The sequence below is a fragment of the Dermacentor albipictus genome, chromosome 4 (assembly GCF_038994185.2).
Source record: "Dermacentor albipictus isolate Rhodes 1998 colony chromosome 4, USDA_Dalb.pri_finalv2, whole genome shotgun sequence".
Classification (NCBI taxonomy): Eukaryota; Metazoa; Arthropoda; class Arachnida; order Ixodida; family Ixodidae; genus Dermacentor; species Dermacentor albipictus.
The window spans coordinates 157215053-157236984 of record NC_091824.1 but is presented as its reverse complement, the minus strand read 5'-3'; the positions used below and the strand labels follow the sequence as shown (position 1 = coordinate 157236984).

The 21932-nt window shown below is 45.0% G+C and overlaps 1 long non-coding RNA gene across 1 annotated transcript; it reads left to right on the top strand.

The window, feature by feature from the left end:
• The first annotated feature begins 19040 nt into the window (after nucleotides 1-19040).
• On the top strand, nucleotides 19041-20741 carry LOC135903814 (uncharacterized). The gene is made up of 3 exons (XR_010564930.1): nucleotides 19041-19242; nucleotides 19307-19409; nucleotides 20507-20741. It is a non-coding gene; the product is annotated as an uncharacterized lncRNA (long non-coding RNA).
• The last annotated feature ends 1191 nt before the right edge of the window (nucleotides 20742-21932 follow it).

The following is a 21932-nucleotide window of genomic DNA, read 5'->3' as shown; positions in this document are numbered from 1 at the left end:
ATAAATAAAAAAACTAAACAAAAAGGACGATGAATTGAGGGGCATACGCTGCTCTTCCATTGTTGAGCGACAAAAAAACTTTTAAGGTACCTTATTCTTCTACTAAGCATGGAGAAGTGAGATGAAGTGTATACATCCCAAAAATATGTAATGATTTGTCTGATAAATTCATATCTGCAACTTCAAAAAAGAAACAGTTAAATAAATTAATGACGAAATGCTGAATTACTCGTCGCATTTGTTATTTTAGTAATTTAAACTATTGTCTCTTTGTTTGCTATGTCATTGTTTTTTAACAGGTAATATTACCAACTATTCGTCTGAAAGTTGGTAAAAAAGATGTGTTATTATGTAAACATCTAACCACATCGCTTTACCGACTCTGCCGGCCCTAGTCGCACTTTTCGTAAAGTTAGACAGGCCCGTCTGTTTGCTTTGCTTTTGTATGTGTAAAAATAAAATAAAATTACATTAATAAGAAACCCGCGGGCTTTACAGAATTCCAAAATTTACAGGTTTCCCGAGAAGGATAAAGTCGTGTTTACATGTATGCGACAATAGCGTACCCCCCTTTTTTTCTTTATCCATCAGGGTGATTACTATGCAACAGCAATTACATGTGGCGCATCCGCCTTCCTCCAAGCCAGAACCTGTTTCCGGCAATTTGCGTTCCTCTGGTGAGTGGGGCAGAGCACACAGAGGCAGCCGTCTCAATTTTCTTTCTGCTTCAATGCGACACGCCAGCGTTCACATGCACTGCATGAAGTGACTTTCACCGTCTCGATCGAACTATGCACTCGGTTATCGCTTTGATTGGCATTCCTAGCGCATTACCACAGTTTATACACGGATGCGATGCCCTATATAGAACCGCTATACGACACGCCACTTGTCGCATTCGTATAAACGCTGCTAAAGAGAAAGAGATAAATTCGTATAAAGATAACAAATCGCAGGAACCGTCTCACCTGTGATGGACACGTCAACCAAATATATACTGACCGGCGCCCTCATTGTCGTGGCTAAAACTCCTCGCACATCGCACCTCAATGTGGCCTCGCACGAGCAGTCGCACATAAGAACTATAAAACGCATGGAGCAAGGGCCAAATAAGTGTAACGTGTTAAAATCGGAGCTCCCGTTTCGCAGTACGAGGGGACAAAGTGAGGAGTGGCACCACCTGTGACGCTCTTCGTGATCAGGTTTTGATGAATATTAGGGTGAACTTCGAAAGCGGCGCTGCATACCTTCAGTGTAATTTGATTCACAAATGCATATGTGACACATACCAATATCCCCGCCAATGTGTCACGCTCCTGAGTTTGCCCTGTGGCCGAGGCCCCAAAGCCTTGATGGCGGACTTCTGCGTTATGTTCCTTCGTCGTCGCTTCTGACGGATGGACAAAATGAATTTTTTGTAGGGCTCCGAATTTGTCCTCATTTAACCCCCCAACGTGTCTTCTTTTTATACGTTGATCTTAGTATTCAAAATTTTAACTGGAAAATTGAACTGGGCTGGAAAATTGAAGCCAAGCCCATGGTAGCCTTTCTGTCACGATGAAGCCACTCTTGTGCGATGAAGTCTCGAAAGCTAAAGGCGCCGTATTCCAGTACTCTAAAACATATTATTGCTCATGTTGTGTACACCTTTCAGAGTGCCCTGATGAAAATGTATTATTGTGCTTATAAGTAGACATTATACCGCTAAGAACGCGACAAATTTTATCGCTGGCATATCACATCCCAACGTTGTTCGCTTCAGCCGGTTGCCGCGTGAAACAACGCTGAAGACGCAGATGCAATCGATTACAAAAGCAAAGAAAGCGCGAAAATCTTATAGTGGACCCTTAACATTTTCTGCGAAAGAAAGGAAAATCAGATCGAAAGACTGCCGCGGGAATACAAAGAAGTCAGGGAGAAAAGATCACGTGAGAGAGAACGGCGCTCCGACCAAGCAGCGCACAGAACGATAAGTGACCAATGATACCTCCTACCCCCTTTGAAGCAACCCCATGTGACTCACACTTCCTGATTCACAAAGCGCATGAAAACTTGCGACAAATTCTGTCCTGTCAATCTTCAAAGCCCCACGAATAATAGTGGCTATCAGCTGCGTTTTCTTGACGGGCACCTAGCAACACGAGCCGATAGCCGGATGATTAGTCGCGGACGGAGGTGGCAGCGATGAACACAGATAGACGCACCGGAAATGGGCTCAAACTAGTACTTCTGATGGGGCGTCGATAAACTCATAGCTGATTTCAAAAATTAAACAAAACAGTAACGAAGAACACAGAACAATTGTTTTCCGCTGTTCATTCATTCCTTTACAACACAACTTTGCTAACCTCAAAGGTAGAGATGGTGGCAGGGTGGAACACGGCAAAAAGGCCATTGCAACAAACATGAAAATGAGAAAGCGAAAAAAAAACATATTGCACTGTACACATTTACGTTGTAGAAATTAGAGAGGTCATTTATTACAAGAAATCTACGTAAATACATAGAAAAAGGAATAATATCTCTAAATATTTATCTGTCTATAGATCAGCTTGAAACCTCTTAGCCTATGTCTCGCCCTCTCTCTCTCTCTCTTCATCAACTTATGTATTATGCGCGATTCCTCACATTTCCATTTTATCATTGAGCTATGGAGAGTTAATACGCCAGCGCATTGTTTCTGTGTTGTAAATGAGCAAACGTTAACCTTTTGAGGGTCAATGACGTAAATATACGGCTCCGCGAACGAACTCCAAAATGGTCGAAGCCGTATATTTACGGCCCCCTGTGTATTTTTTTAAAATCGCGCCAGTTTGCTAACGTTTTCTTTTCCGTCATGTGCTGTCACTAAATGGGAATAGAGGGAATTTTTTTCGCACGCCTCCCTTTCTCATTTTTCGTTGCATGGTTTGTTTTAGCGCTAGTTAGCTCCCGCGCGTCTATTTACTACCGCTCGCGCATCGGCGTGCACGCGGGCGGGCGGGCGCTGGAATTTTTGTTCCGCGGGCGGCTTCGGCTTCTTGTGATTGCAAAACTGATGGCTATCTCGTTACTAATCGCTCAAAGGGCGACCGCTTGTCTATCGGGCGTTTAGTGCTCCCAGGGGCGCGCACAGGAAGGATGCCGCCGTGCATGCGTTTCTGTTGCTTTCCTTTTGGACACTCGCGAGAACTAATTGCCTCTGGTTGGCGACAAAAAGAAGATTAGTGGAAGTTTATATCACGTCTTGCTTTTTTTGACGGGCACACAACCACAGTTCTCTTGAGTGCGCTCACCTATGCAGTTAGATTACGCTATAAATGTACTTATTAGTGTAAGAGCAGGAACATTTGTGACTTGCGAAATATTCTCGTGTGCGCATTTTTCAAAGCCTTGAACTATAACAATGCATAAAATTTTCAGTTCTTATGTTTATTTCCTTTTTTATTGTTGTTATTCATGAATGACGAGTACATATATACCAACGCAAAACATTTTTCTCACTTTACGGTCACCCTAGAAAAATTACGGTAATCTTTTTTTCGAAATAACTCCCTAAGGAGAATTGGAATCTGCAATTTAAAAAGATCGATCCTTGGCGGTCACATCTGGCGAAAAAAAAATTGACCCTCAAAGGGTTAAAGGGCGGCATTTGTCCCCGTCCTCTATTGGACATTTCTCTACCTGATATCCTAGCCTCGTGCAAGGTGTACAAGCACGCGATTGTGTTTCTACCGAAAAGATGTATAATTGAGGAGTAGATATTGGTATTGATCAGTTTTTCGAACTACTCCACGCGCACGCTTAAACATGAATTTCCATTGTGACCGGCCACGCTGGCGCAGTGGCTGTGGCATTTTGCTGCTTAGCACGAGGTGGTGGGCTCGATTTGCTAGCGGGGTGACAGCATTTCGATAGGGGCAAAATGCAAACACGCTCGTGGACTCAGACTTAGGTGCACGTTAATGAACCCTTGGCGGCTAAAAGTAATCTGTATAGTCCTCCAATATACAGTGATTCACGTATACTTCTAGCATGGCTTCGGACGTTAAGCACCATTATTCAATTAGCTTCCATTGTTTCGCTACATCTTCGACTACGGCGGCACAAAGAAGGAGCCGGGTAACTGACCCGCACAACGCAGCACTGCTTTGTGATGAAACTGTCCACGCGGCTCGTTCATCACGGCTTCCCATGCCTCCCTTCAACAAATGCTGAGACCAGGCACACATTTCTGCATGCGACAGAGCTCTGCTCAACCGCTCTGCGGCTTCAGTCTTCGAGGAATGGCAACTAGGTTTACATTGTTCTTTCATCAGAAATTGGCTCACACGTCATTCTTGCACAGCTGCCGACGCCATATGGCACCCGCCACGGTGCCATATGGCGTCGGTGCCATATGGCGTCATCTTCGTGGCATTTATTTCATTAAATAAAACACAATCATCAGCAAACCATCCTAATTGAACGGGGTGAGCGATTACTTCTACAATATCATTAATATATATTAAAAGTAAGAAGGGGCCAAGCACGCTTCCTTGAGGAACACCGGAAGTAACTGGCACTTCATCTGAAGGGCAGTCGCTTATTATGCTGACGAATTGTGTGCGCTTAGTTATGTATGCAGAGATCCAGCTAATTAAGTATGGCGGAAGTTTTATGATTTCGAGCTTCTCAATTAGTTTATGGTGACAAACAAGATGAAATGCTTTTCTGTTATCCAGGAATACAACATCAATCTGACCAGGTTTATAAAGAATGCTAGCAAAGCTGTGGATGGCTGAAGCTAACTGAGTGACGGTGAAAAAACCCTTCCTAAAGCCACGCTGTACCGGTGTGAGGATGCTGTTCTCACTTAAGAATTCTTTTATCTGGTTAGCTATAACATGTTCCAATAGTTTGCAGCAAGATGAAGTAGGGGAAATCGGTCGATAGTTTGTTATTAATGTCTCTTCGCCTCTCTTAAGCACCGGTACAACCCGAGCCGATCGCCAGTCTTTGGGAAGGGTGGCGCAAGATAAAGATACACAAAAATGCGCACTAGAAAACGTGCAACCATTTCTGCAGAGCGGCGCAAAAAGGCAGTTGGGATGTTATCCGGTCCTGGTGATGATTTCGTTTTTTAAATTTAGCAGCATAGAAGCCACACCAGTATAACGGCAGGATCAACTTAACAAGGGGTACGGCTGAAGGGTACATGGCTCGAGACACTTGAATATACGCTGTAAAAAAATTTATTAAAATTTTCCGCTATATATCGCTTCTCAGTAACCGTTACACCGTTGTGCACAATGCAGTGAATGGGTTTCTTTGTGCTAGCTAGGTGGTTCCAGAATGTTTCTGGTGCACTGCGCATAAAGCTAGGCAGGTTATATTGAAAATACCGTTGCTTAGCCTTGAATACAGCCCGATTCAAGGCCTCTTGAATGTTTTGGATTTCAGTGCAAAGTGCATGCCGTCGCTTTAGCCTTTCTAGTTTTCGTTTAAGTTGCAGTACTTTTCGTGCAATCCACGGATTACGTTTGGACTGCTTTTTAACTTTGTTTGGGATAAGATTATCGAGACAGAAATGGCACATTTTTTTGAACTTATTCCAGAGCACCACAACGTCATCCCCATCAAATTCGCTCAGCTTGTGATCTAAGTAGTCCTAAACACTTTCATCTCTGGCACGGGAAAAGTCCTTTACAATCACTGTTTTAGCAAGGGCAATATCGCAACGTTCCATGGAAAATGAAAACTAGACAAGTTCATGATCCGAAATACCTTTTTCTACAGAGTTGACAAAATTTTCAATAGCGCGACTAATAAGAATAAGACCAAGCGTAGTTTCACTATCTCCTTGTAAGCGCGTCGGCTGCGTCACAATTTGTTGCAAGTTATTAGTAAGCATACTATCAATCAAGTAATCGACATTCTGATCGTAACTGTAAGCAGCATAATCCCAGTTTACACCAGGCAGATTGAAGTCACCAACGAGAAGTACTTTATCTTGAGAAAAAGTCGATATATGCTCATAAAGGTCATTTAGGAACTGGGTAGGTGACTCAGGAGGGCGATAAACAGCGAACAATTAAAAGGATCGCTTCCAACAGCGAAGGTTTAGGCTGATACTTTCGTGATTTTCAATCTGCCGAAGTAGAAAAGCAGGTATGCTATGTTTGACTAGTAAAGCTACGCCGCCTCCGCTGGAAGGCCTGCTGTATTTATGTGCACGTTAGAGAACCTTAGGTGATCAGAATTCGTCCGAAGTTCCCCACTGCAGCTTGCCTCATAGGCACATAGTTGCTTTGAGACGCCCTTTGTTAGTGGATCAACGTGCTTTTTCCTGCGTCTGTGTTAATTCATATCGTGCTTCCTGCCTGCCGAAATCGCTTGTGGGAATTTTACTATAGTTCAATAGATAGAATTCGAAAAAAGCATAAATAAACAACTCCATCTGTAAAGCAGACATTTATTATCGTGTTCCTTAAAGACTATGTCCAGGGTGTGATAGTGACGTCTGCTGCCGCGGTATTTTGTGTGCCGATTTCGGTATCGCGACTGATCATTCTCCCACTTCCTACCTCCCTCTTCCTTTTTTTTCCTGTACAGGGTCAAACAGGACTTCCTTTTTTTATATTTCTTATGGGGGGAGAGGGGTACTCTCCCCGCCTTTTCTTTTCTTCCCTGTTTCTTTGCCTCCGGCCTAGTTGAAAGAAAAACTCCCCACTCCTTTCCCGCTCTTTCTTCTCTCTTTCCCGCCTTCGTCTTCGCCATCCTGAGACCTGCCTTCATGGACATGACTCATCGCTCTAGCCTGACACGACACAATCGCATGCGCTTTCCCGCGCGCGATCACCCTGCAGGTGTATGAGTAATGCGCATGAGTAATGCAAGGTACATGGCTCATGTGTGACACTAAACCGCAATCAAGATAGAGAGAGAAAGAGAGATTAAAGGAAGGCAGGGATGGGGAGGCAGTCAAGGAAGCCAGGGGAAATGAGGCAGTCATGAGTCCGGTTAATTAAATAAAATTAAATTAAATTAAATTAAATTAAATTATGTAATGGTAAATGGCGAATTATTAATTAATTAATTAATTAATTCGCCATTTAAATGACATTTGTCCCACCCGGCTTTTGCGCCTACGGCAGACACATTGTCGAAGTGGTATCGTTGCTGTTAAGCATGCATAAATGGCTCAATGAGTAGACGGAAAGTGCAGAACACAGAGCACCTTACTATGATTTGCGACACTGCACGCTATCTTGAATTGCCCTTTCTGTTGGTAACAGAAGCAGAAATTACACCCCTTGTTTTATAGTGTTGGTAGACTATTTGAAGTTACCCACGAAACACGCGCACTCGATTACTTCTCGATTGAAGGCTAAAAGCAAGTCGCGCAGTAACTCGCGCATTTGGCTATACACAAGACAACCTATCCTGAAGCCACACTGCCAGCTCAAAGTTCCCCAAGTTTAACAAAGCTACAGGTGCAATCACCCACCTAATGCTGTGTATTAAGGAAAGAAAACAAAAGGAAGAGGGAGGGAGGGAACGAAAATATCTGTGCACTACCAAGCCAAGTCCATGAACCAAGCAGAAAGACCAATAGACACACACAAGAATATATTTCTTTGACAAGGAAGATGCAAGCAGAAAACAGTGCCTATAGCATCCACTTCATGCTGCCGAGGTACACCACAGTCTCGCAAGACACATTCTGCACTCCCGCTACAAAGGCTGCGTGTAAAAGAAGGAAACGAGTCTAACACGGCCACGTTACGGCGCGGAGTAGTCGGTAAAACATATCACTATTTCAGTGATACCCCGTGCTTTCGCTTATCACCCTCTCCTATATCTCCTTTTCACTCAGCCGCTTTCCCCTAACGCCGCGTGAGCCCATGAGTCACGCGGGTGAGTCACGCAGATCAGTGAATCACCGGTAAGCTAGTGGTTAACAGTGAATAGCGCTCTACTATTGTAGCTGATAATCTCGTTTCCCTTCGTGCTGGGAAACGAAGGTATAAAAATAAGAAGACATCGAGGGCCTCCTCAGAGTCGCACGGAGGTCATCCACGGGTCGTCCTACACCAGCCGACCTCCACCTCTAAGCGCCCGTAGAAAGCTGACTTCATCGAAGGATTTGTAAACACCTAAACAGGTAAGTGTTTGATATTCGTTCACTCTTTGTCAGTAGTGGCCAATCTCATGTTTCTAAAAAGCTTGAAAGTATCAATTCTCACGTAACTTAAGAATGTGAAGTTACGAAACGTTTGTTAACTTTCCCGGTAGAAGCATCACGCGTAAAAGAACGCAGAATATCTGTGCGACCTTGCTGAATAACAGTTCAATTTACATCAATGAAGTTTATGTTGAGCTGACGTGTTAGTGTTGTTTTATTGTCCGCAATTAAGTCACACATATTTAACTTTTGTACCGCGTTAGGGGGCCTATATACGGATAATTTCTTACCAATATAAACTAAATATCGCACTTCGTTTTCCCAGGATGCTGAGAAAGCCTGCGCATCCCGCTTGTATGACTGTCCGTGTATTGGTGTCAGTCGCAAAACTAGGGCTTTATAAATTGGAAAAAATTTTAAAAAAGAACATAGAGAGTGTGTTTGAAACGTTACCGCCATTTGTCGCCGCAGGCGATGGCGCCGCAAGACTGGATCCTGTGGTCGTACGCGAGATACTTGAAGAAGCTGTGTCCAAGAAAGTTCAACTCTGCCAAAGAGGCGTACGCGAGGCTACAGCAGATTAAGATGATCCTGGCCAACAAGGGGGCTGACTTCATGGTGCCGTGCGGCAAAGAGAACGGGCAGGGCTGTGAGGTGCTGAGACATCTGAGTGGGTGGAACGACATACTAGCTGCGATTCAAGTACAGATGAAAGAACGGGTCGCCACCGGAGAGCTACAACTTTCCTTTCCTATAAAGAGTTTCGACCACCAGGAAACGAAGAAGCGGATTCAACGCGCGGTAGTCCTTCTGCACTGGCTATTCGTCAAGCACGCCTGCGTGACGGAGATCGAATTGGACTGCTTGGGTCAGTTCGACGACGTAGAGTGGTTCACCCTTTTTTGCGACGGCATCAGCGAGTGCCGGCGCCTGAAGACCTTGAAGATGAACGCAGACATCGGCAGAGCCGTCTGCTACCAACAGATGCTGACTGCGTGCGGCTGCATGCGGCACATCGAAGAGCTGAGTTTTGAGCGCATCTGTGCCGACAACCAAGCAGAAAACGTGGTCATCCTGGAGGCCATGATTATGAGGAACACCAAGCTCAGGCGCTTTGAAGTCGGAGAGTTCGCCGCCATGCCCCAAGGCCTGTCACCAATTTTACGAGCGCTGGCACTTAGTCTTAATATAAGCTGTCTCTCGCTTGACGTCACGCTCGTGAAAGCGGAGGACGCGAGCCTCTTCTTGCAGATGTTGGACGGTAACAACGTGCTTAAATTGTTGCGCCTAGAGGGTTCCGCCTGCCAGAAATACCTGACCGTGAACAGCATCGCATCAGCGCTGGCGAAGGCAAGGGCGTTGGTAGTGTTGGAGCTGGTTGGCTTTCGTATGCACACAAACGATGCGTGGGTTCTGGCAATGTCATTGGTCCGTAGCCAGACTGTGCAGCATCTCGACCTCCTCCACTGCATGCCAGTTTTTTCGTTTCCCATCAGCGAGTCATGTGCAGAAACTAACGGTTCGCGGGGACGCACCTCTAGCCGTATTGAGCCTTACGTTCACATTCTGCAAAAACTGCACTCGTTACGGACGCTTTCGCTCGACCTGCTTCGTTTCGCCCAAGAAGACCAGCGGGCATTCTTCGAGGGGCTCGCTGCACAGCACTTCCTCCCCCACGTGTTCGTGACTCCTCCATATCGAAGATACCCCAGCGAGCTAGCCCGCATTGCCCACGAAGCAGGCGCGGCCAGCCGGGTCCACACGAGCGTCGTTATGACGGACGAGGCAAACTTTGTTGACATACCCAGGGGGTCTCCTGTCCACGAGGTCATACTCGAAGCCTGCGCCGGCACTCAGATCGACGAGCAACCGGCGGTCATCAGATGTTGCGATGACCTGAAAACGCTCGATCACGTGACGAAGTTGACTTTGGCCGTAACAGGAAGCATTCATCTCAGCGCAGCAGAATCCCTGGCGATTTACCTGAAAACCACAAAGTCTCTCAAGGCAGTCACGCTGAGCTTCTGTGCGTGCAAGAAATCGACTATGCTCCTGCTAGAAGGCATCGCACGAAACACTAGCATCACGAGGCTAGGTGTGGAGAAGTGGTGCCTGAGCAGACGCAGGGCGATATTGCTCGCGGACGTTGTCTGTTCGAGCAAGAAGATCCACACTCTCACCTACAATCGGGATAGCGCGCTTCCCGCAAAGGCGTTCTTTTCGCGTCTCTGCAAGTCGATTGACGGCAACCTCACCATCGTGTCGGTGGACACTTTCGAGCGCCGCATTGACGCCAAGAACTGGGCGCTCATCCAGAAAGCAGCGACGCGCAATGCCACCTTCCTGGAGCGGGCAGCGCGACTTGTTGCTGGCCTGTGCTCTGACAAGGCTGCCGCCGAAGCTTTCGAGTTGGTGGCTTCAAGTCCCCTACTGCTGCCGCGAGTGCAGGAACTGATGTCCGTAGGCGAGTGGCAAGCCTCCAGGAGGATGCGAGAGACAGTCATCAATCTGAAGGAGCTGGACGGCTTCATGAGCATCGCCGGCGTCGTCAGGGAGAGCGTCGTCTGCGAGGAGAACAGCGACGGTCGTCCCCGCCTCGACACACTGCCTGTGGACTGCTGGCTGGCCATTCGCCGGTACCTGAGCGTCGCGGATGTGGTGTACACCGGGCCCGAAAGGCGCTAGAAACTCTTGTTTTGGGTTTTAGATAGTACGAAACAGAGGTGACGTGGTGTTGAGCGAAAAGTGGTTTTTCTCGTGAAGAGAAACTCAACGCATCAGGTGGTAATGTTGTTATGGTTTTTTTTCTTTCTAAATGTGACAGTACACATCTCTACTGCCTCAGGCAGATTTCCCGAGGAAGTGAACATTATTCGCAGGAGAAATTATAGCAAACGTGAAGCTAATTTAGCAACGCTCTTGTTTTATTCTGTAAAAAAACTCAAGAATTTGTGAATAAAGAGTGTTTCATAATGTACTTTAGCTAATCAAATTAAGGCACATCTTGCGACTCAGGAATTGCTGCCGGTGAGTTCTCATAGCCATGTCCATCCGGAACTTATCTTGAGAGAACCACCTCTTTTGAGATAAAGTGATAAAGTTGCGGCAAAATCCAGTGTTCCATGTGCATTAAAAGAAACGCCTTATCACCGCAGGACAAATTCATATGTAACACTGGTGCGTTTTGTCCCACAATTTGGGATTGCACATCTCGCAACTGATTCCAGCTACTGAATTATTTCTAGGTCGATATTCCTTCCAAACTAAGCGGATCCAATTCGTAGGCTGCAACATGTGCCCTAAAGTGATTAGTTATTGTTATTTAGCGAGATAGGTGCACCTGCATTAGGACTTTTTGTGCAAGTAATACCTGCCCCTTCGAGCAATCCATCTCAAGTAGAATTTTGATCTTTGCGACAGGGTATCTTAAAAAATGTTCGTGCGGATTTAAAAAAAGAAGAACACTTCGTATATGCACTCCAAAAACAGTATTCACAGTTTTGTGCTTTGTGTATTCCTCCTTCGGCAATACGCACTCTCTTATTCAGTATACAAAATCATTTGATTGTCAGCTCTGTGGATCATTGTTTCTTGATTCTGTCTCGTATGTGCGGTGTTCTTTAAATGTGCAGAATCTCTAAACCCAAACTTTTCTGCATCTCTATTCTCACTATGAGGCATCAGCACTATCACCTCATTTTTCGCAAACCTCTCGTCGTGTACTTGGTACTTTATTTATTTATTTTTTTTACTTTGCATCTTACATTGTTATTACGTGTCTTCATTGTGAATTCAAAGTCACCGATGTGAATTATGGCTTCCTATCAGTGTTACCCGTTTGACGTTTCCGATCAACCTAAATTCTATTATGTATAACCATAACAGCGTTATTCTGCCGCAAAAAACGGTAGCAGCTATGGTTGAATAACTTAATCACATGTTCGGGCTCCCGGGAACACTTTGGCCACCAAGCTAGACGTACCGATGGTATTGATTTTAGCACATTTCACGTCAGCTATATTTGTACAGATATGTGAACTGTTGTATGTCATTCAGAAGCTACACCTTGTCGTTGCTAAAATTCGGAATTGTACTGCATACAGCTAAAAAAAATGTCTCGCTCAGATTTCCCAACAATTTGTGAAACCGCAACAAAACAATTCTTGTCTGCAAATCTGTGATTTGCTGTGGAAGCAGCATTTCCTGGTTTTTTGTCTGTCCCGTATAAGTGTGGTTTTTATTCAAGCAAGTAACACTGTCGTGAAGGTTGGGAATTTTATTTTCTTTGGCTTGACTGTACACTGTTTACAATGTATTCCGTCCGCTGCTCATTGTTGCCGTTCATGTTATTGTGACCATACTGTATTTTGCTACACATGTCGCACTTGAAAATAAATCAACCTCATTACTTAAGGAACTCCTTTTGCACTGTCTGCTTGTTTGTGTGCTTAGGCATCCTCTTTAGTGCGCCCCTATAACATTTGAATATGTTTTTTTTTTCGGTAGCAATTACTTGTGCCGTCGGAGTCACCGTCGCCATGATGTTCCGGGCATATATCAGGATATATATATATATATATATATATATATATATATATATATATATATATATATATATATATATAAATAAGTAAACATAAATTAAAGAGTCCAACGACCCCATTAGAATAATGTGTACCAAGCACAGAATGCCCCTACTCTAACCATTAGACCGCGGGCCCTTGCCTTAGCAGCCAAAACAGTAAACCCTTAACAAGAGACGTTCGTAGCTTCCCTGTTCCTTCTACCTGGCAGCCGTCGCGCCCACGTATAGTTTGTCGGTCGAGGAGTCGTCCTTGTTGTTGTGCAACTTGTGGCTCATACCCAATGGAAATTGGCCAAGAAATGAATGAATTATTGCAAGTTAAGAGCACAAGTAAACTTTCAAACTCGTATAGAGAAAGCGTCCTTGAAAGGTGAAATCACGTGTTCAAATGGAAGCAGTAATAGTACGAAGAAACACTAAACATTATTTGAAGAGCACCCAAAAAGAAAGTAAAATATACAAATTTAATGTTTCCATTGCGAACCCTAACCGATCCCGCCTCGTGGGTACGTGCCATATGTTTAAGGCGACAACGACAACAACAGCAGAGCATTTGGCTGGAGTCCGTGAGAAATACCCGGACTGCGGCGGAGCACGCGCTCTCTGGCCCTGAGAAGAAACGAAAGAGTCCAAGCGCAATGCTAAACCTTGCCGTCGCTGTCAATGATTCACCCTATGGGCGAAACTGCCACCTTTTTATTTATTTTTTGCATCCTCACCACATAAAATGCACTGGAGAGCGAAGGGATTGTAATGAAACCTACAATTAAATAAAAATACAGAACAGCTAAGGAGAAGAAAATGAGCCAATAAAAAACAACTCTATCAGTTACTTCGCAACTGGAATACGTCCTTACGCATACAAAACAAAGCAATAGGCAAAACCGAACATATGCCTGTATATAAGTCCACGTACTGCGCCTATTGCTGTGTACTTCGACAAAACGCTAAGATTCTCATCCCACGCTAAATATCCGAAACAACGTGACCTCCGCCCTCTTGTTAGTCTTTCTTGTGTATCGCATGATTTCCACTCCGCTATTGCCTTTCCGAAACTGTATTCTAGTGTGTGCCTTCCACTACTACAGCATACCTCTGTAGTTTTGGGGCGAAACGTGCAAATCTAATTCTGACCTCATTGGACGCGTCTAGAATAAGTCGGTATATATCTTCATGGAGCGCTTTTACCGTTCTGGCGACCATAGTCCAGCCCTCTCAACTATACATCAACTCACACGTCTAAGCGCATTAAATCAGACCTTCTGTTCCTCTATGAGGTGGTCCATGGCATTATGCATTGTCCAAGGCTTCTTGATCATGTGCACTTTTCAGTGCCGTAAATGTGTAACAGACAGCATTCCGCATTTTCTGCGCGGCCTTGTTGCATTAGAGACTATCCTGCTCGACTTTTTGCCTGTCAAGTTTAGATACCTGATGGTTTATTTATAGACGTCACGGTAGATTTACATAGGATTGAAAGAAGTTGGTGGTAGTTTGTGTTGGAATGAAGTGGGCGATCTGAAGACATAAACAAAAAAAGTGTTGCATTGCTCTTTTTTTTTCCTCTTTTTGTGGTACGCCCAATCCGTTAGTCATTGATAGTGTCCGTATTCTTTCTTGCTAATACTTTTTATGGATATTGGCATTTTTCACGAGGAGCGGACGGACGACCCCGGCTGCATTAAGAAAACATTTTCCACTTCCCTGATATACGTGAAGATTAAAACCTCCATGTATTAGTTGTGGCGCCAGTGATAACATGTCATGGGCATAAGTTAGGAAGCACATCATGTGGTCATGAGATGCGCCCAATGCAAGGTGATTAGCGTGTGTAAGGTTGCTAAGGATGTTGCAAGGTGTTAGACGTGGCTGCCGGGACAATTGTATACGTTTACGTCGCAGCATGCATAATCTTACCGTACGTCTTCTGCTTAACCGTTCACATCGAAGATTCACCAGCTTTGGATTGGGATGCATTCACGCTTAAAAAGAAACGCTGCATGGTAACCTCCGAGGGAAGGCGCTTTTCGCGTTCGCAATCCTGTTTAAGTGTTTAGCTAGGATGGATGGGAGCATTTATATGAACATGCCCTTTGAATCTGGCAGGTGTCATTGAGCTCACTCTTTTTACATTTCTGCTCGGTCTATTCACGGAAACGCCTTGACAGCGACTTATTTCGTTCGTAACGACAACTGAAATTAAAGTCCGAAACGAAAGAAGATGCCCAGCTAAAATTGGCGCCGACTGAGCGTCGCTGCATTGGTGTTTTTTTTTTTTTGCCTATCTTATACTATCCAACTGCAAAATTTATTAGCCGATCTCAGCTCATGAGATATTGTGCAGAGCAAACCACCAAATAGTACGTTATTTTAATCCCCTAAAGGCTACTCTTCTTCTAATTCTGCGTTTCTTCTTTCATTATATTTGCTTATCTAGCCATCAACGCACAACACAATTTTAGGAGTAACCGCTGTCCAGATCGCTTCATCCTTCCCATTCTATTCGAGTAGCTATAGGTGCTCATATACCATATACTTTTGGGTGCATATCGCGAAATGTTGACAGGACATCTTCAATAGTCCCTGCGCTATAGTGCGACTACGCCACGTACACTACAGCACACGTGTATAAGTGGCAAATTTACTCCTAAATGTCCACGTGCTCAGGTGCACTGAACTGCCTTCGAACAGTAGTGTCATACCGCATAGACTTACCGCGAAACTTCCCTCTTTCGACTTCATACTTTGCTGTTCAACAGGATAGCGCCATAGCAGTCTTTCTCTACATCGCGCCTGTCCCGTGGGCTATTTCATCATCTTTATTTCACATTTACGATCAAAATTTTGTGGTTTCACCATATTGTATTCTTCTTTCTCCTGCAGTTCGGCTGCAGATTTGTCACGAAATATTTCATTACACCTTACTTTATTGTGACAAGAAACGCTGCATGTAGTTACAGGTCTCGTTCAAATGTCATCGTCGTGCTACAATCTGTTCACCTCGGCTCTGCAAGTGAGTCTGCCTCTACGCCCGCGCACTTCCTGAATCTCGTGGAGTACAGATGTTTCTTCTCCTGTTCGGCCGTAGATCTATGATCAAATCTCTAATTACATTTATTGTGATGTATTAAAAAATTCACCGACGATTACGAAACTCCCTAATGAGAAATTTGAGCGCAGCTCTATACGTGTTTACATTTAACGAGTCAATATTTTGTATTATCATTATATAGGTTTATACGAGGAAGGAAGAGAACGCTGCGAGTAACGCGCTTTGTTTGCATACAGACTATACGCGCTAACCTGGCGCCATATCGTAGCCATTGTCACCGCACAGCCCGTCTTGCGCGGCACTACACTTCTCACGCTTTCGTTCCACCAACGACGAGAGCGGCCCTCCGACTCGCGGAAATCGTGCTACCAGTGACAGCGGCGACAACACCCAAGGGAGCGTCACATCGAGCCTTACTCGTAGCAGCTCGCCATCGCCCCTTGCAAAAGCAGTGATGCATGTCACACTCGTCCTGAGCAGCTGACGCCGCGAAAGAGCGTAGCCCTCCCCCTCTCACACCACCCTGCCTCCTCTCCTCCCCCTCCCCCACTCGGAAGCGCAGATGAGATCGCCCACGCGGCGGTGGGTGTCGTGGCCGCCAGCAAACCATCGCATGCGCAGGCCGTTTCCCTTCCGCTCCTCCTCCACTTTCCGCCTCATTCCTTTACTGTAGCCTACTCTTCCACTTACCTCCTCACGTGCTCTTCTTTAATCGACCGCTGCGCTCCGCGTTCCTTTATCTTTTGCCTGTGCTCGTTCGCTCGGTTATGGACGCCGAGGCACGCCGACGCCCAACGCGGGAACAGGAGCTTAAGAGCTGCGCTCTAAAATGCGCGCTGACGCGCATTTTCAGCCTTTAACAAGGCGTCCTCATAACAACACGTACATCAGAAGTATATATGACTTCCTAAATTACGCGCTTGTCAGTCAGTTCTTTGCAGTATCTGCGGATCACACGGTCCTAAACTTACGTCATGTCGAATGCAAAGAAACACGGAAGTGGCGGCGCACGCTCAGCTTTCGTCGACACACTCATGACGTTTATTACAACCTCTTCACCGGGCCGACCAAATTGCGCCTGCAGTTTGTCATACCGCATGCCCACTACCTCATTTTTTTTTGTGTGTGGTCCAACGAAAATACTTTAATGACTAAGCACCAGCGGAACTTGACCATCTTGAAATTGTCGGAATAAATGATGATGTAAATGTTTTGTTACGTTCGCGGTAGTGGGCCCTTATACGCTATTTACTGCGTCTGTATACCCGACTGATGACGGAAACAAAATATTCATGAAACAAAATTATATATATATATATATATATATATATATATATATATATATATATATATATATATATATATATATATATATATATATATATATATATATATATATATATATATATATATATATATATATATATATATATATATATATATATATATATATAAAGAGCTCTCGTCAGTGACTGTTCTTAAATGTGCCATTCTCGCTAGCCGCAGGTGATGGCTCCGAAAGACTTGGAACTATGGAAGCACGCAAAGTTACTGGCGATGCTGTGTCCCACTATGTTCAGCACTCCCAGCAAAACATACCAGACGCTTCGATAGCTCAAATCAATCCTGATCAAGAAAGGAGCCGACTTCATGGCGCCATGCTGCGAAAGAAGTCGTCATGTTCGCGAAGTGTAAGCACGGTTGAAAGGCTGGAACTACGCCTTGGAAGCCATCAATGTGCACGTGAGAGAACGGGACGCTCCCGGAGAGCTTGAAGTTTTCTTCTTCTAATATAGAGTAGACGAACGGGACTACACACCACGCATTGAACGTGCGATAACTACTTGTTCACTGGCTGCTCGTATGAGGCGTGACATCAATCCAAGTAAAATGATGAGGGTTCAGCGACATTCAGCTGCTCGCTGAATGTCGGAACTTGCGGTACCTTGAGGAGCTCACCTTGCGCAGGCTATACGAAGACGACGAGACCGGAAACATAACTGGCCTGGCCGCTGTGGTCGCATGCAACGCAAACCTCTAGATACTCCGAGTCGAACAGAATTGCCGTGTCCCTAGACCCGTCTCCCCTATTAGAAACATTGACGGCCCTGGATTCTCGTTGCGTGGGAGCGTCGGACGTAACCCTGTTCTCGGGGTTCTGTAGCGGAAACAACGTACTCACCTGGCTGCGCCTGGTGGGTTCGGACGAGGGACAGACCTTGACCGTGGGCGAGATCGCAAAAGCAGTGCGGAATGCTGCGGCGCTTGTACACTTGGAGCTGGTCCGCTTTCGTATACACACGCACGGTGCGTGGACTTTGGCAACGTCACTCTCCATTATGCAAACAGTGCGGCAACTGGGGCTCATCTCCTGCAAACCAATTTTTACTTTCAGGTCGCATGCAGTCTCCCAATCGGAGGAAGCAGCTGATCGCTCGCAGGGATGCCTGCTATGCTGGCGCATTCAGTCTTACGTGCACATACTGGAAAAAGTGAACTCTCCGCAAAGGCTTACGCTCAACCTGCTGTATCTCACCAGAGACGACCACGGTGCCTTTTTCGAGGCGCTCGCTGCAAGCGAGTCCCTTAAACAGGGGCTCGTGACAAAGCCACATCAGCGCTACGCCGGGGAGTTATTCCAGATCGCCCTCGAAACAGGCACAGACAACCGAATCCACATGGGCACTATTTGCACGCACGAAAAGGATTTGGGCGAAATATCACCAAAGTGCCAGGGCGAACAGATCGTCCTGCAAACCAAAGGTGGGGTCTTCAACGAGGAAGCACCGACAGCGGCCCGATGCTACCGACATTTGGGAACACTTGATCACTTGACGAATTTAACGATAAAGATACGAGGCAGCAGTGACCATATTTCAGCCGAACTCCTGGCACTGTACCTTCGAAGCACGATGTTGCTAAAGGCAGTCAGTTCGACGTTCACGGCGGACGGGACATCAACTCTGTTGCTCATCGATGGACTCGCCCAAAATACCAGCATCATGAGCCTCGCTGTAGAGAGCTGGTGCGAGAGTAGACGTGGCGCAATAGGTTTTGCGTACATTGTCCGAACAAGCTCGATACTCCACACGCTCGTCTACAATCTGAAAAGCATGACTCCCGCGAAGGCGTTCTTTTCTAGATTCTGCAAGTCGCTCGAGAAGAACTTCACTATCTTGACGGTGAACACTACCCGAATGTTCGTTACGGTCAAGAAGTGGGCGTTCATCAAGAAAATTCTGATGCGCAACGCCACCTTCCTGGAACAGGCCGCACAATTTGTCGCTGATCACTGGTTTGATAAGAGTGGTGCCGAGGCACTTGAATTGGTGGTTTCCCACCCTCTTTTGCCGTCGAGAATACAGCATCTGATGACCGTCGACGAGTTGTAAGCAGCCAGGCAGATACGGAAAGCGATTGTCGACCTGCAAGATCTAGACATCTTCATGGGAGCCACCGGTGTGGTCTGGTACGGTGTCATCTGCGAAGAGAGCACTGACGGTTATTCTCATTGCCTTGACAGATTGCCAGCAGATTGCTGGCTTGCCATTCGTCGGTACTCAGGCGTGACGGACGTGCTGGATCTAGGGCCTCGCAGGTGCCTGGGATCTTAAACTGCAGTTCAGGTAAGTCACTGGCCTCTGCCACGTACTTCATTTTTGCTTGTATTTTTGTTCGTGTGCTTCGCCTTGCAATATAGTGTCAGAACAGTGGTTCTTAATTTGTAAACATAATAGACCTCGGTGATTATTGCTTTTGCAGCAACGTCTTCTGTTGGCCGCATCATATTAACTTCACAGCAGCAAGGCACTTTCTTTACTAAAAGTAATATTGTGTCTTTGTATAAGCACTTTGTATGAGCTTTTGTGCTCATTCATTTATTTTGTATTACTTGGTTTAAATGCTTGTTCGATTTATGCATAATTGCAGAAAGTGCAGAATGTGCAGCTTCGTTTCTGTTTATATACATATATAATTACTGTTTAGGCATGTTTACGAAATGTTCTTTATTGCCGGAACGTTCTTTGTTTCTCGTTTCTTTTTTCAGACCACCTCATGATGTTATTATTTATTCATCGGACAATTTACGGTTTGTTTAGAAGTCAGAAACCCAATAATCCCGAACTTTTCAAACTTCACCCAAATAATTCACTCGTTCAGAAAACAAGCATCTATTTGGCGCAGCGAATCAGTAGCGCTGAAAGTCGTATTGCTCGTGTCACGAGCGTTTGTTCAAATTGAAGCTGCATATTTCATTTCTAAGACTCGCGAAAACATCAGTCAAATTCAACCTCGGAAAAAAGTAACCTTAATATTCTACTGGTGTAGTCCTACGACAATGGCAACCTCTTAAGCGTTTTCGAAATAGCCGCGCAACGAATTTATTTACTTTCCGTTATTCCTGCAAATGAAGAGCGTCTCGTAATATCATCTTTTTCTTATTTAGGTTGTTGATCCTCCTTGCTATGTAGAAGCCCACCACTGAGCTTTCGTTGTCTCATTTTAACTGTCAATCTATCTGCATTCATGCTTGCCAGCAGGCGAGTTTTACCTTTTATGGAACTTGTTCCCATTGCTCAAAGCATATTCACACCGAATGTTTGACAGCTGCGATGTGGCATCGCTGCGCCGCCACCAAGATGTAGCACGGCGACGATTATATTCAGAAGTTCAGCTAGAACTTTTTTTTTTCAGGCAGCTGAACATTATATTACGCTTTCAGGGCGTGAACACACCGGTGATGACAATCTTCTTGCTGCTCGTTGGGATACTGTGGAAAAGCCGGACGTCTCCTGCCAATGCTGCTTGACACAATGCGTCACCTGAACTATAGTGAAAGAAGACCGCAAATTTTTTCTGCGATTTCTCGCTTTTCTAGCAAGTGCGAGGTTTCGCGCATACTATTTATTTGGCAAAAATAATTGTATTTTTCTGACCTAAGAGTTTCGAGGTCACGTTTGGGCCTTCTCAGTACCACGCATTCTCGCACCCGAAGTGTTTTGTGATGGTTCATTTATTATTGAAGCAGCATACACAAAAGAAACATGCAAAAAATAGGGTATAGTATTATTCATATTTGTGGTGCACGCTGTATAGATCACCTATGGCGGCGACATGCGCCATTGCATGATGCGTGGATTTTTCACCAGATGCAGACCAGCGGTACCGGACATATAATGACATCCGCATTGCTGAGATACACAGCATATTTTCCTAGAGCCCAATTATTAAACCAAATTCTAGAGAATATGCTCCGTTTGAAACAAGCCCTACATCAAAAGATGCGGGGCTTATTTTGGGGGATTTCTCTGAGACGGCTATTCTAATGCTGATAAGCCACATCTGGTCACCCAGGGTAAAGCTGCATCTTGGACTAAAATAAGGCCTGAACACATTATATGTAAAACGCTTACATACAACCGTTTTTTGTGCGTGCGTGCGTGTCTGCGCATGTGTGTATGTGTGTGTGTGTGCGTGTGTTTGGCCAATATAGCTTCAAGTGCACCGTAGGAGTTGCATGTGACAATAAGTTTATTTCACATTGCTTGCTGTTTTCATTCCAAAATCACGCATTTATACAATGATTCAACTTTATTGTTTGTATTTATATAGGTAGAATTAAATATCTGATGCCTCTGTTCATTTTGATGTTGAATGAAACAACACGCTGGTGGTACAACGAAGACGCAGAAAAAAAGAACATGGGGGGAAACACGGGGACCAATCAATCCTTCAACACTTCTCGAGCAACGCGTAAAACCAGCAGCTCGAATCTTAACTCATTTACACCAGCAGTTTTCTCATTGTACACTAGCGAACGAAAGATTAAAGACCCCGGCATCAGTAAAAAATATGGTTTCTAGCACAGCACCGCAACATGAAATTGCTACAGTTGGTAGAGCACGCGAACGCCTGCACAGGCTGCTAAGAAATTTTTTTTACGCGGCCATCATTTGTTTTTAAACTACTTCTACATCAGTAGTATTGGATGTGCAAACTTCATAATTCTTTTCTAAATATACCATCTGGATATCCCCCTCGTGCAAATGTTCTGTGGTAGATATTCACTGCATTAAACAACGCACAAAAACTATTTCAACAAGAACAGACAAGCTGAATTTGCATAGACTATTCAACACGCGTAAGTG